Here is a 13,760-nt window from a genome sequence, read left to right as displayed (position 1 = left end):
AGAAGTGGTGAAAGAAGACATCCTTGCCTTAATTTTGATCTTAGAGGGACAGCATCTTGTTCCCCACAATTAAGTATGAAGTTAACTGTGGGTTTGTTGTTTTTTATTTTTTTGTAGATTTAAAAAAATCAAGCTGAGGAAGTTCTCCTACACCAACTTAATTTTTGACAACTCTAGCTCTCCAATGTGTCCTATCTGGTTTACAGGTTTCATGGCGGTACTAGGAAAGGCTTTGCAGAGGAAAGATGATTGGGCAGAGTGACTTGACAGTTTCCACGTGGAGGGGGTTGGCTGGACAGGTAACAGATATACCAGACAAAAGTAACTGTATGTGCAAAGGCCTGTGATGGGATGGAGTAGACACGTCTGAGAAACTGAATAGCCATTGGGGCTGGAGCTCAGGGGGAGTTAAAAGAGCCATGGGTAAAGATAAAGCTGGAAAGGAGATTTAGAAGCAGACTATACAAGGTCTGTAGACCTTGATAAGAAGTCTAGAATTTATCTGGAGAGCCAAAGAAAGCTTTTGAGTTGTTTTAATCAGGGTGTGACATAATCAGATTTGTACTTTGAAAAGCTTCCTTTGTCTTAAGTGAGGAGAGGAATTGTGGGATTAAGATTGGAGGTTAGTTGGGAGGCTGGTTGCTGTAGGCCATGTGAGAAGTGATGGAGCCTTGCACTTGATTGGTGGTAGTGGAGATAATGATAAAGGGACTGATTTATAATGAACGTATCATTCATAATAATTACCAACTGTACCCATTACTCCAAGTCCTGGGCAGAAAATGTATATACAAGGAGCCTGATGGGAAAATAATGAGATGGGCTTTGGAAAATCCAACCTTAGTGTCAGCAGAAGTTGGCCAAGATTGATTACATCATTGTCTTAGCTGGCATATTATGCCATCCCCCAAACTGCTTTCCACTGCCCCTCCTTTCTGTACCCATGGAAGACATGACTAGTTGATCACAGCTCCCTCTCCTACTGAGCCCTGGCAGGATCAAAGAATCGTTTTCAAATCAATATGCCCAAGTCAACATTCCAAGCAGTCTCTAAAATTTGTTCAGAATTATCATGCATGAGAACATCTGTCTGCCCTCTTGATTGGTCAGGGAAGTAGTAACTGAATGAATGCTCTTTCTGATTTAACAAGTTCACTACCACCTTTTCTCTTGCACCAGGTGTTCTGAGTAACTGGATGGCAGAATTGGAAGAGGAGAAAGAAATCTCTGTGGACACTCTGGACATTATCTGCATTATTTGGATCCAGGTGGGTCTAAACACATCTAATGAGATTAAAATGAGATAAAAGGAGGAAATAAAGCACATTCTTTGTGGATTAAAGGCAAGTTTACTATTATATTTCACCTTCAGATCTGGTTTTCATGCAGGGAAATGTGGCAATTCTTTCAATCTTCTTCTCTGCCTGAAAAAGACATTTTGGCTAGAGGAATAGAGTAGGTAAAGCACCCCTACCTACATTTATGGTGTGCTTCTGAATGTCTGATATGCTCATAATAAAAGTGGGTGAAATGGAATTGCTCTTAAATAAGTAACAAGTAAGCATTCAATTACCTTAAAAAAATGGGCTTAATTTGGAGAGTTTCATTTATGATATTGCGGGTAAATTCTAGTTGTGTTGTTTTTTTTTTAACTCTCTCCTACTGATACAAGGCAGCAAGACTTTGTGCGCTAAGTAGATAGGCCAAGGTCCCTTTGGTGAGGGTTAGAGAGCGTGGGATTTTCAGATTTTGGAGAGGATCATGTGGAGGACAAGTTTTTTAACAAAGAAAATCAGCAATACTGTCAGCAAGCCTCAGCCATGGGGCTAAGCTGGTAGGGATTCACAGTATTTTCTGAGTGCTTGATTCTGTCCCAAGGGGAAAAGAAAACCCTCCCCACCCACCAAAAGAGAAAACTGATTTTTGCTTCTTACAGAAATAGTTCAGACAGCTGCCCTTTCTCGACTCCTTTTCTCTTTGCTAGTTTATTTCCTCTGATTATAACAATGCAAGGGAAAATGTTTGTCTACTCAATGCAGGATCTAGAAGCTTGCATTCAGAAGTCACACATATCCCCTATCTAATCCAGGTGTCCCTATTTATTTCACTGAATCTCTCTGAACTGCTTTGTTCTCCTATAGAAAATGGGGATAGTAATAGTTCTTACCCTATAGGGTTGTCTTGAGGATTAAATGAAATTGTGCCTGTAGAGTGGGTAGCACATAGTGAGCACTAAATAGGTGTTAGTAGTTGTTGCTATCATGGCAATTATTGCCATTTAAATCTGTCGGAGTTTGATCCAAGCTCAGGGCACCATGCCCATGCCAGTTTCAGTGGCTTTACCACTGGCCACTGTGATAGTGGTAGTGATGGTGGAAGAGGTCGTGGCCAGGAGGGAGAGAAGTGGGACCCAGGGTAGGGGGGAGAGGTACGAGGAAGGTATGGTGCAAAGGAGGGGGGCTGGAAGAGCACCTGGAATCAGGAAGCTGCATGTATTTGAAACTGTGGTTATTGTGTCCATCCATCAGAAGTGTTTCTTATCCAGAGTGCAATGTAAGTGCTGATTAATAACTAATCACATGAAACTCTCTTATGATGCCTAATCATGCTTGAAGCATGGTCTATAAGGAGCTTTTGCCCTTGGCATTTAGAAGAGTTAAAAGGTTTAATAACAATACCATTTTGGAATAGTGCTTGGACCACTTGGAAAAAGTTACAGAAGTGTTGTAAATTGCTGGTCCAGTCAGAATATCAAGAAATGGTTCACTTCACCATCGAGAATGTTAACTCTCTGAACTGCCCCTACAGTGGCCAGCATAGCACTTAGCTCCACATGCCTGATTAGACAATTGTAGTTATTTACTTTCTGTCAACCTCACCTGGATTCTTAGTAAACATATCAATTTATGTCTCTTGGGACTCAAAATAGAATCAACACAGACCAGGATATAGCTATGTAGGAACATGTGTGTATATAGAAAAAAATGGATCACTTTTTTCAGGTCTGGAATAATCACAAAATAGGCATTTTAAGTTCCTATTTAGCATGACATTGCATGGAGCTACATTTAATAGGCCCAAACCTAATTTCACAGAAGCTACAATCTTCTTGCCAGGTCATTCTGGAGTAGTCATTAGGAACCAGGTGGCCAGCATTCAAACCCTGGCTCTGTTATTGACTAGTTTTGTTATCTTGAGAAAAATCATTTGTGTCTCCGTGAATCTCTGGCAATAATAAAAGCGTCTACTTTAGGGGATGTTATAAAGATTAAATGAGTTAATATGTTTATAGCAGATTGCCCCAGATACAGGCAAGAAGGGGATACGTTGTCTGCAGAGAGTTTCAAAACAATAATGAAATCATATTTGTATAAAACTTGTACGTTTTTCATTATCACACCCCTGAGTTCTAAACAATATCCATGATAAAATACTCCTCCCACTGGGTGGACTTCTCCCTTCACCCCTACCCTTTATTGCATCTCTGGGAAACAGTATTAAGAGCAACGGTGCTTGGTACAAAAAGTTCTCAATTCTCTGCTATTATTCACCTGCTCTTTTTCTCCCTTGAAAGTCCATCTTTCATTATCTGCTTAAAATCCTTCAGTGACTTCATGCTGCCTACAGAAAGGTGGTTCAGACTCAGCTGACCATTCAAGGCTCTCCATATCTGATTTGGCATTTTTAATTTTCCCAATATACCCATTAAACATTTTTTTTTTAACTTTAGGAAACTTATGGAGTTGCTCTTCCAGGAGGGCCTCCAGCCTCCATCTAGTGTGTCCTTTCTCCTATTTCTTCATGGCCAAAATCATTTCTTCAGCACTGACCCAATTGAAACCTATACTGAGTTACTGCAAGAAAATCATTGCTCTAACTTAGAATTCTCCTATCATTTCATCTGTTTTTTTCTTTGGGTTCTTCTTTCCTTCTTGCCACATACCTGTATCAATACTCTATCTTCCCCCACTTCACTCTAAGTTCCTTAGGACAGAATCTACAACCAATTTATCTTGGACTTCTTCACAGTGCATTGTGCAGTACTTTACCCTTAGGAAATATTAATAAAGGTATGTTGAATGAACCAATTCTAGAAACTACTGTGAAGCAAAATCGAAAGCCAGTCTCCTGTAAGGGAAGACACTCATACCATGCAACAATGATCATTGTCCAACAGAAACGCTGCTCTAGGCAATTAGCAATACTGTTCATTTTATTGAGTTCTTGCTAGAGATTTAGAAATTAGCTAACATGATAGGGATAACCTATTGTAAAATTTGGAATATGAAAACTTGGTTAGAGAGGATCATTCAATTTATAGACATTGAGTGCTTGTTGTGTGCATAGCAAGATACTAGAGATGGCTCTAGAAATATAAGACATCTAGAAATATAGGGAGCTAATGGTCTGGCTGGGGAGAAAAAAAATTATGCTAGAAACTAGGCAACACATATAAAGCAATATGTATACATGTGGATTTTGATATACATAAACACATCAGTTTACATAACATGTACATATGTGTGGAGAAAATAAGTTGCCTGAAAGGATAGAGCCTTTTAAGGTAATTTTGGAAGGAGGTGGCAGTGGATGCAAGAAGATGAGTGTACTGGGTGTTCTCTGCTCACCTCACCAAAACTACTCTCTCTCCTTCTCTACCCCACTCTGGGCCCTGCAGGCTGACATTTATGGACCTCACTGACACTCTTCCATGCCCACTAGTTTCCTGAGGTGCTAGCCTGTGGGAGGCACTGACAGGAGATTGAAAGACAGGAAGGAAGGAGTGAAGCTGGGGATGGGGTATATACCCCCTGACTCCCTCCAGTGGCGATGAAGGTTAGCTGCTTCCCTCTAAGGAAGGTCCCAGCTCCCGTCAGGCAGCCTTTTCTCCACACCGATAGCTTTGCTACTTTCTCAGGGTTCCTGTAACAGTTCTTTCCTCTCATCCTTTAGGACCAGTAGTTCATTGCTTTTGCTAGCCCAGGGTATTTCACCATCCCTTGATGGATTTCTGTAGCTCTGTCTAGGCCTTGTAAATAGTCCCTTTTGTAAGCTCTCCTCAATTACCCTGTTTGAGGTGACCATCTGTTTCTAGCAGAGATCCTGACTAATACAACAAGTTAGGAGGCTAATTTAGTAGTTCATTCCAAAAACATCTGCTGGGCATCTTTACAGGTCAGGTATGGTTCTAAGTAGTGGGGATAAAATGAGATTAAAATAAAGTCTCTGCCGTTAAGGAACATCTAGGCTGGCAGGGAAGACAAACATAGATTAGCTGATTTCAAATTAGGAATGCATGATCAAAGAATGTACTGTAACAAGGGAACAATTGTGAAGGTGATGAATAAAGCTAAGACCAGCTGTCTGACATGTAATCATAAAATATTTTTATGATTTTTAGAAACTGGAAGGGATAATAGCTGTTTAATCTGGTCCAATGACTTTATTTCACAGATGAGAGATTGCAAGGTCCATTGAATTAAAATTACCTGTACTTGCTACTTAGTTGACCAAACTAGAGCAAGTCCCCGAGTCTTGTCCTCTCAGTCTGCAGTTCTTTCTCCCTTTTCCTCCCTCTTCCTCTAGACTGTAGCTATGTGTCAGTTCTAACTTCCACCTACGTCCTCCCTTGCCTCTTTCTTGCCTTTTTCCTCTTGAACCATTTTTCATTTCAAAGCACTTGAGTATTTGGAGCAATGATAGTGAATTTATTGATTTCAATACTCTTATTGTTGTAGTCATGGGAAAGGTGAAGAGGACTGAGATATACTGAGGTGAAGTGTGTGGTTAAGGATGTACCACTAATCCTAATCCACTGGCAACCAGAAGCAATCTGAGTGTCGGCATGCTTTGGAATGTTTCTAAACCTCCTCCCTGGGCTGGGGGTTTACTAGATGCTCTGTCCTGACTGGGATGCTGATAAATATCGTGCATGGGGCTGATTCAGCCTTCCTTCCACCAACGCCAAAGGAAGGCTGCATTTTTCTGCATGGTATTTTGAGTGATAGAAAAAGCAGTTTCTTTGCTCCTCTTGCAGTTTAAAATGACTTTGAATGTTATAACTTAATTTGTTTGGGTACAGAAAGACTTTATACAGGTAACAGCAGATGACTTAGAAGTATCTTAAATATTAAGGTTTTAATAATAATAACTTCAATTTATTAGGTGATTACTATGTGGCAGAAACTATCCTCAGGGCATCATATGCATTGACTTTGCATTAATATTAATAACATTAATAATAATAACAGTATTATTAATTTAATTCTAATTAATAATACTGTTATTATTATTAATGTTATTATTTCTGCTTTATAGGTAAAGAAACAGATACAGAGATGTGAAGTAACTTGCCCAAAGCCATGTATCTTGAAAGTATGTGGAGGAGCGGGTATTCAAACCCAGGTACCTGATCCCAGTGCTGGACTCCTGCCTCCTTTGTTAGGATGTTTATATAGATTGTCATTCAAAAGCTAGCATGCCCTTTTTTTGGGGGGGGGGAAGGGTGTTGTTTTTGTTTCCTTTTTATTTTCTGGAGTGCCTTCATTTCTAGGCATCAAAATGAAGGAATTTGGAGTACAAATACAACCTCTAGAAGCAAAGGTGTCAGCAGCTTGGGACTTCATGAGCTTCTAAGCATCAGGTCTTCAGTGAGTGTCACAGATTTGAGTCAAGAAAAAAGTGACATGAAGTATGTGTGATCGTGTGTGGGGAGAGGGGAAGGGAAAGTTGGTGCAATGTACAGTCTATAGGAAGGCATAGAATTGAGCTGACTCTTGGATGCTGAGGTCTTCTATGAGCTCCCTGACATAGCTAACTGTCCCTTTATGTTAGGGTGATCAAAAGTCTTAGATTCTCTAGGACTGAATGGTTTCCTGGGATGCAGGACTTTCCATGGAAAACCAGGAATATATTGGGTAAACTGGGGTAAGTTGGTCAACATGACACAACATGGTTGGTGACAGTTGCAGCTCATTTCTTTCCCCAAACCTGGAAGGAACTGTACCTTAATTCAAAATTTCTTTATTTCTTTTTAAAAGTTTATTTATTTTAAAGGAACTTTAGATCACATAAATTCTACTTAAAAAATATAGGGGGTTCCCATATGCCCCACTCTCTCCCCCTTCCACACTTTGAACCCTGGACCTCCCATATGGTAGGTGGACACTCTATCAGTGAGCCAAATCCACTTCCCACAACAGCCTTCTTTAGTGGGGATGTTGTTTCAATTTGTTCCAATTGATGAACACATACTGAAGAATTGCCACTAACTATGGATTATAGTTTACATTATAGTTTACACTCTGTCCCATGCAATCTGGAAGTTATGACAAAATATATAATGGCCTTTATCTGTCATTGCAACATCATGCAGGACAATTCCAGTGTTCCAAAAATGCCCCCATATTACACCTCTTTTTCCCTTCCCTTCCACTTAGAACATCTAGTGGCCACTGCCTCCACATCAATGATAAAAGTTCTTCCATTGCTTGAATAACAATAAGTCTATAGTGGAATTATAGTTAGGTATACTTTAGTCCATTGTTCTTTCCCTAATTTCAAGGATTTTGGGATGGTGTTGACCACTCTGCCTCTAATTGAGAGGGGCTTAGATCCCATGGGGTAGATGGATGAAACTCTCTTGCAGTTGTGGACTCTCTCTCTTCCTTGGGATGGTCATTGTCCATCGTCATCTCCTTGTTGGTTGTCCTGGGTGAGTCCAATGAACCGGAGAGTAGGTGTTGCAACTCTCCTGAGATTCAGGGCCCAACAATTCAGTGTACATAGTCCATAGCCCAACTATATCAGAGTCACTTGCAACCCTTGTTTAAAATGCTGATTCCTGGACTTCACTCAAATCTACTGAAGCATAATATGCAGAAGGGATAAGGTTAGAGCTCATATAATCTGCATATTTAAAACAAGCCAGCCAGATGATTCCAGTACTCATGAAGGTTGGCAAACCCCTGACCTAGTCTATAGGAAATAAAACATCCCTAATTCATAGTTTAAGGGCTCTGGATCCAGGCATTCTTGCTGCTACTCTTGATCTGATGTGGTGTCCCAGTTCTAGTCAGTGGAATGTTGCTTTGTTTTGCAACCCCTATTTGTATTTCAGTATCAAGAACGTGTTTCTAATTTCTACTCTTCACTCTATATCCTGGTGTCTGCCTTGAAAACTGCCCCAGTTCCCCATTTTCTAAGAGATTAAGACTTCACCTGCCCTCTCCTATTCTCCTAGAATTCAAGCTCTGCTTCTGAACCTCAGGGCAGTGGTTGAAGTCTTACTACCTGTAGCTTTCCAGCTAGTCAGCTAGACCTCCTTGCTCCCAACTTGCCACTACCTCCTTCACAGTTCCTAGTCAAAGCCAAGGGGAGAGCTAAAATAATTATTTCTGTCATTCTGGAAAGAGACTGTCTGTTGTATAGTCAATAACATGAAATGTCTACATTGGCTCTGAAAAATGGTGCCATTGGAGCCTGTGCCTACCTACACGAAAGCAGTTGTATATTTATATGAAACAGTGGATTTGGTCACAGCTAACGTGTAAGATCCAGGCTCACTAACTTCTACTTGAACTGGTATTCTGCTAAAGGTACCTACAATTAAGTAGCTTCCCTCCACCTTTACTCCCTACATTTACCTGGAGAACACCTACTAAGCTTAGGTATCTGTCCTTCTCTGGAGGCTTTCCTGACTCCGCAAGTGGAACTGATTTTTCTTTCCTCTGTAGAGGAATACACAGCCTGTAGAATTCACCTGCAGCTCTGGTAAGTGTTCCCCTGAAAGCCAAAGGTTTCCTACCCCAAGAGCCTTACCTCTCTGCTTCTCTGCCGAAGGGCTTTTTCTTTTCAGATAGGCCAGAAATGCCATGGATTTAAAGCCCCCAAGGACAACCTTCAGTATTGAGGAAGAGCATGATGGAGAACTCAGTTTCCGCATCCTTCCCCAGGACAGTTCTGAGGTATGTGTACATGGTTCCTCACATGGACCCTAGTGGAGCTGAAACCCAGTTGCCCACATGGTAAACTACTCATTTGTGTTTCCAAATAAACTACCTGCACCAATGTCTCTGTAACAGTGTTGGCTTTTGGAGGACTCCTAATTAAGCCACTGTTTTTGAAATATTACTAGATGTATACTTTTATATCTCTGTCTCCTCCTCTCAAGGTAAAGCTTCTTTACAGAAGGATCTTCTCCTACCATGTTACCTGACACCCAATCTGCACTCAACAATATTTGCAGCTTAAAGGAGTTCATCTATAATTCAGTGACATAATAATGTCGCCAGGGCACTGTCAAATCTTAAAGTATGTTCTAAAGCAGCCATTGTAGTCCTATAGGCATTTTTAAAAATTTTTAAAAATTTTTTATTACCTTTTTTTAAAAAAAGATACATGGATCATACAAAATGTTATATTAAAAAATATAGGAGGTTCCCATATACTCCACTCCCCATACCCCGCACTCCTCCCACATTGACAACTTCTTTCATTAGTGTGGTACATTCATTACATTTGATGAGCACATTTTGGAGCACTGCAACACAGCATGGATTATAGCTTATGTTGTAGTTTGCACTCTCTCCCAGTGATTCAATGGGATATATAGTATCCTGTGTCTGTCCCTGCAATATCATTAAGGACAACTCCAAATCCCGAAAATGCCCTAATATCACACCTCTTTTTCCCTCTCCCAGCCTTCAGCAACTATTGTGGCCACTGTCTCCACATCAATGATATAATTTCTTCCATTGCTTGAGTCACAATATTTCTATAGTAGAAATATAGTATGTCCACGCTAATTCATATTTTATTCCTCCATCCTGAATACAATGGGTTGGTGATGTCTACTCCACCTCTGAATAGGGAGGGGCATAGATCCCACATGGCTGGTGGATGGAATTCTGCTTGTAGTTGTACACTCAATTTTCTGGTATGGTAATTGACCATCCTCACCTCCCTACAGGAATGTTAATGTAGCAAAATTCTTTAAAGAAGATTAGAAATTTACTAGAATTCTAGGGGTAATTTAAATTTTTTTTTTTTAATTTCTCTTCCCTTCTCTCTCCATGCCCAGTTGTCTGCTTCTGTGTCCATTCGCTGTGTGTTCTTCTGTATCTGCTTACATTCTTGTCAGTGGCATCTGGAATCTGTGTCTCATTTTTGTTGCGGCATCTTGCTGCATCAACTCTCTGTGTGTGCAGCCCCACTCCTGGGCAGGCTGCATTTTTTTGTTTTTCATGTGGGGCAGCTCTCCTTACGGGGCACACTCCTTGTAAGTGGGGCTCCCCTACACGGAGGACACCGCTGCGTGGCAGGGCACTCCTTGCATGTATCAGCACTGCATGTGGGCCAGCTCATCACACGGGTCAGGAGGCCCTGGGTTTGAACCTTGGACCTCCCATATGGTAGGCGGATGCCCTATCCGTTGGGCGAAATCCGCTTCCCAGTAATTTACTATTAACTCTCATTGGATTAACCAGAATACCTCACTCCCCTTATTGAACCAGATAAGAGAGAATTTATTGGATTTTTCTAATTGTTTTATTACCCTTTGCCTAAACCAGGGTAAAATCTGTGGCTCTTCTCAATGGTCTATAGTAATTATTAAGCTGATATTGAAAATAAGTATTTCATCTATAAGTGATGACAGTGCTGAAGGGTAGTATGGGAAAGCTTTTAATAAATTGATGACTCCTTTTTATTGTTCTATTTAATTTTTTAATGTATTAGACTCAGAGAAGAATTCAAATTAGTTTATTCTCATAGGACTAGAGTCTTTAAATATCTTCAACTGGAGAAAGAACTCACTCTGACAATTTTATGTCATTTTGTTAATGTTTTCAGAAAGCTGGCAGTTCATGAGCAATATTATTAAACCAATAATTTATTCCAATTTCCATCTGGAATCAGTAAGCAAGACATTTGACATCAGTGAGCTCTTCCTCCATCATTTAATTTTTTCTTCAAAGCGATGTACATTTAGTTACTTTGGCAGTGAAAAAACATGAAGACTACAGAATTATGACTGTCATTTGCTTCTAGCAAAAGCACCAGAAGGACTAAAAGGATATACTCTGAACTAAAATAAAGATGCACAAATTGACCAAAGGACACATTCTAATGAATATGTATAGCTTAAAATGCAATAATATCCTATTTATCATCCTTGCTCTACACAAGAATAAGTGTTATTATATTCACAAGAGCAGTGAAAGGGCTGAGCATACAAGTAGGCTTTTAAATATTTCATATCAGAAACACTGCTGTCATGAGATAATATTTTTAAAACATAATTATTAATCACACATCATTGAGCTTTGGGTTCCCTGTTTTTCATTAGAATATACAATGAGTCAAACATAGACAAACTTGATAGACTTATTTCGACTAAGAATCTAAACCACAGAAGACATTTTAGAGAGAATACACATATTGAGATGGGACTTTTTAACTGATACTAAAAATTAGCAAGAAACTCTTATTTTCGTATTTTAAGGTAGAAAAAGAAAAATCTAGTATCACAATGACATAAACAGTTCGATAAAAAATAAAGTATTAAAGACAGTTGTGGTAGATAGTTGTTGTACCAATTTTGATTGACCTTGTAATTTCCTCAAGAACGAGACTTTATATTTGCCTTGGTGAATGTCCATGATAGAAATTTTATCTGTTGAATGGATATTTTTCCTTTAAATATTAAAAAAAAAAATTTTTTTTAAGGGGAAGAGGAAGTCATTGTGAAAGGACACAAATAGAAATAGGACATTGTGATTTATTCCAACACCTCAAGATAGTTCAACATCTTTTAAAGCAAACATATGTCAAAAGAGTTTGGCTTTTCCCAAAGAAAAATAAATTGCTCTTTACTGAAAGAAGTTGAAGCCTGAACCACTAAAAACAGCGTACTCCAAAAGCCTAGATTTGTCAATGGCTCTAATGGCAAAATAATTTAAAAAATGATAATTTCCATTGTAATAAAGAGCTGTAATCTTCCTTCTGATAAAGTTCCTGGAAAATTTAATTTTTACAAAGTTTAGACTCCATATTAATCTTCACCCAGCATTCAGTATCAATGAATCTTCCTCCCATGATTACTAGTCAATGTATACAATGTAATACAATATATTGTATTATATTACAATAGTTGCAGAGAAAGTCTAGTGTAAATTTAGCCCATACTTTGAGATTCTTGTGTCAGGATGAAAAGTTAATCAGCAATAGGGGAGAATGATTTCTAAACATATATAGGCAGATAGTGTTTTGATAGGATTTTGAGGCATTTAACTGGAGTTCCCTCTAAATGGCCCACTTTGTCATCTGTTACCTTGATCACATTGCTCCTTTGGTTAGTTATTTGGTTAGTCACCTTCATTGCCCCAGAAAACGGGGGAAATAGGGAAGAAAAACAGAAAAACTGCTTTCGAGTATCAAAAAGTAAGGCTTTTGATTCACAAGAACCTGGGTTTTAGTTTCAAAAGTTGAAGCCCTGAACTACTTAGAGTGTAAACTTTATGTGATAAGCAATAGATTAGATGAACTGAAATATAGGATGCATCCCAACATACTAAGTCTTAGGTTGGGATTCCTAAAGTATGAGCTGAGTGCTCTAGGATAACTAAATTTGAGCAAAGCATTTGACAAAGTTTTACATATTATCCTTGAGGAAAATACCTACTGTATTTGTCTGCCAAAAGGGTGCTGATGCAAAGTACCAGAAATCTGTTGTCTTTTATAAAGGGTATTTATTTGGGGTAGAAGCTTAGAGTTACAAGGCCCTAAAGAGTCCAACTCAAAGTTACCTCCTCACCCAAAAAGTCTGTTGCCATATGTTAAAACAAGATGGCAGGCGATATCTGAGAGGGTTCAGCCTTCCTTCTTCCCTGTTAAGGCTCCATGGGTCCAGCTTATTCTGATCTCAACTGTAGGCTGGCATGAGGCTCATCTCTCTTCCCAGGGCTCATTTCTTTCTGGGCTCAGATGCTCTGTTCTTGCCACAAGGCTGGGCTTTCTCCTCAGGGCTCCAGCATCAAAACTAAAACTCTCTCTTTTGCTGTGTAGTTTTCTCTAAGTCCCTGCCCTCAGTCCTCAGGGCGGAAACAAAGCCCTAATCATAATTTAATCAAGTAAAATTGAAACCTCTGAATTTAATACAATCCAGTATGCCCAGGGGAACAGACAAATTTAAGGTGACTCAGAAGTTGATTGGTATATGGATATCAACTTTCAGCCAGGCTGCTAATGGCATCCTGTGTGGTTCTGGTTTGCTCAATAGTTTTTTTTAATGATTTAGATAAGATAGAGGTTTGCCAATCAAGTTTGTGGGAGGCTCAAAATTGGGACAAATCCAAATATTGATTTCAAGCCCTGTTTGAAATCTCATGAAAGATGAAAAGAAAACCAGCTATGTAGACAAATTGGGCCAAACTTAACAAAACAAAAATATGTAAGGATATATGTAAAGATCTGTACTTAGGGTTAAAAAATATATTAACTGCTCAAATGAAGGCCTGGCAAGACCTGCTTGATAAGATATTCTCAGAGAAAGACTTGGAGCTCTGAGGTAATTTCAAGCTCAAACTGAATTACTGGGTGACATTTTTACCAGAAAAGATAATGTATCATTGAGTTATGTTCAAGGAGATGGGAATGAACCCACTGTAATTTGCACTGGTCAAATGATACCTGGAAGATTGTGTTTAATTCTGAATCTTATTTTCTGGGTAGGATATTAATAAGCTGTAAGACATCTAGAA

At 39.3% G+C, this 13,760-nt stretch overlaps 1 long non-coding RNA gene across 1 annotated transcript; it reads left to right on the top strand.

Moving 5' to 3' along the window:
* The first annotated feature begins 213 nt into the window (after nt 1-213).
* LOC131276092 (uncharacterized) lies at nt 214-1,270 on the top strand. Its single transcript, XR_009183576.2, has 2 exons — nt 214-299; nt 1,180-1,270. It is a non-coding gene; the product is annotated as an uncharacterized lncRNA (long non-coding RNA).
* Nucleotides 1,271-13,760: the final 12,490 nt, after the last annotated feature.

The sequence above is a fragment of the Dasypus novemcinctus genome, chromosome 26 (assembly GCF_030445035.2).
Source record: "Dasypus novemcinctus isolate mDasNov1 chromosome 26, mDasNov1.1.hap2, whole genome shotgun sequence".
NCBI lineage: Eukaryota > Metazoa > Chordata > Mammalia > Cingulata > Dasypodidae > Dasypus > Dasypus novemcinctus.
Note: the sequence above shows the minus strand (reverse complement) of the source record. Positions and strands in the feature narration are given on the sequence as shown.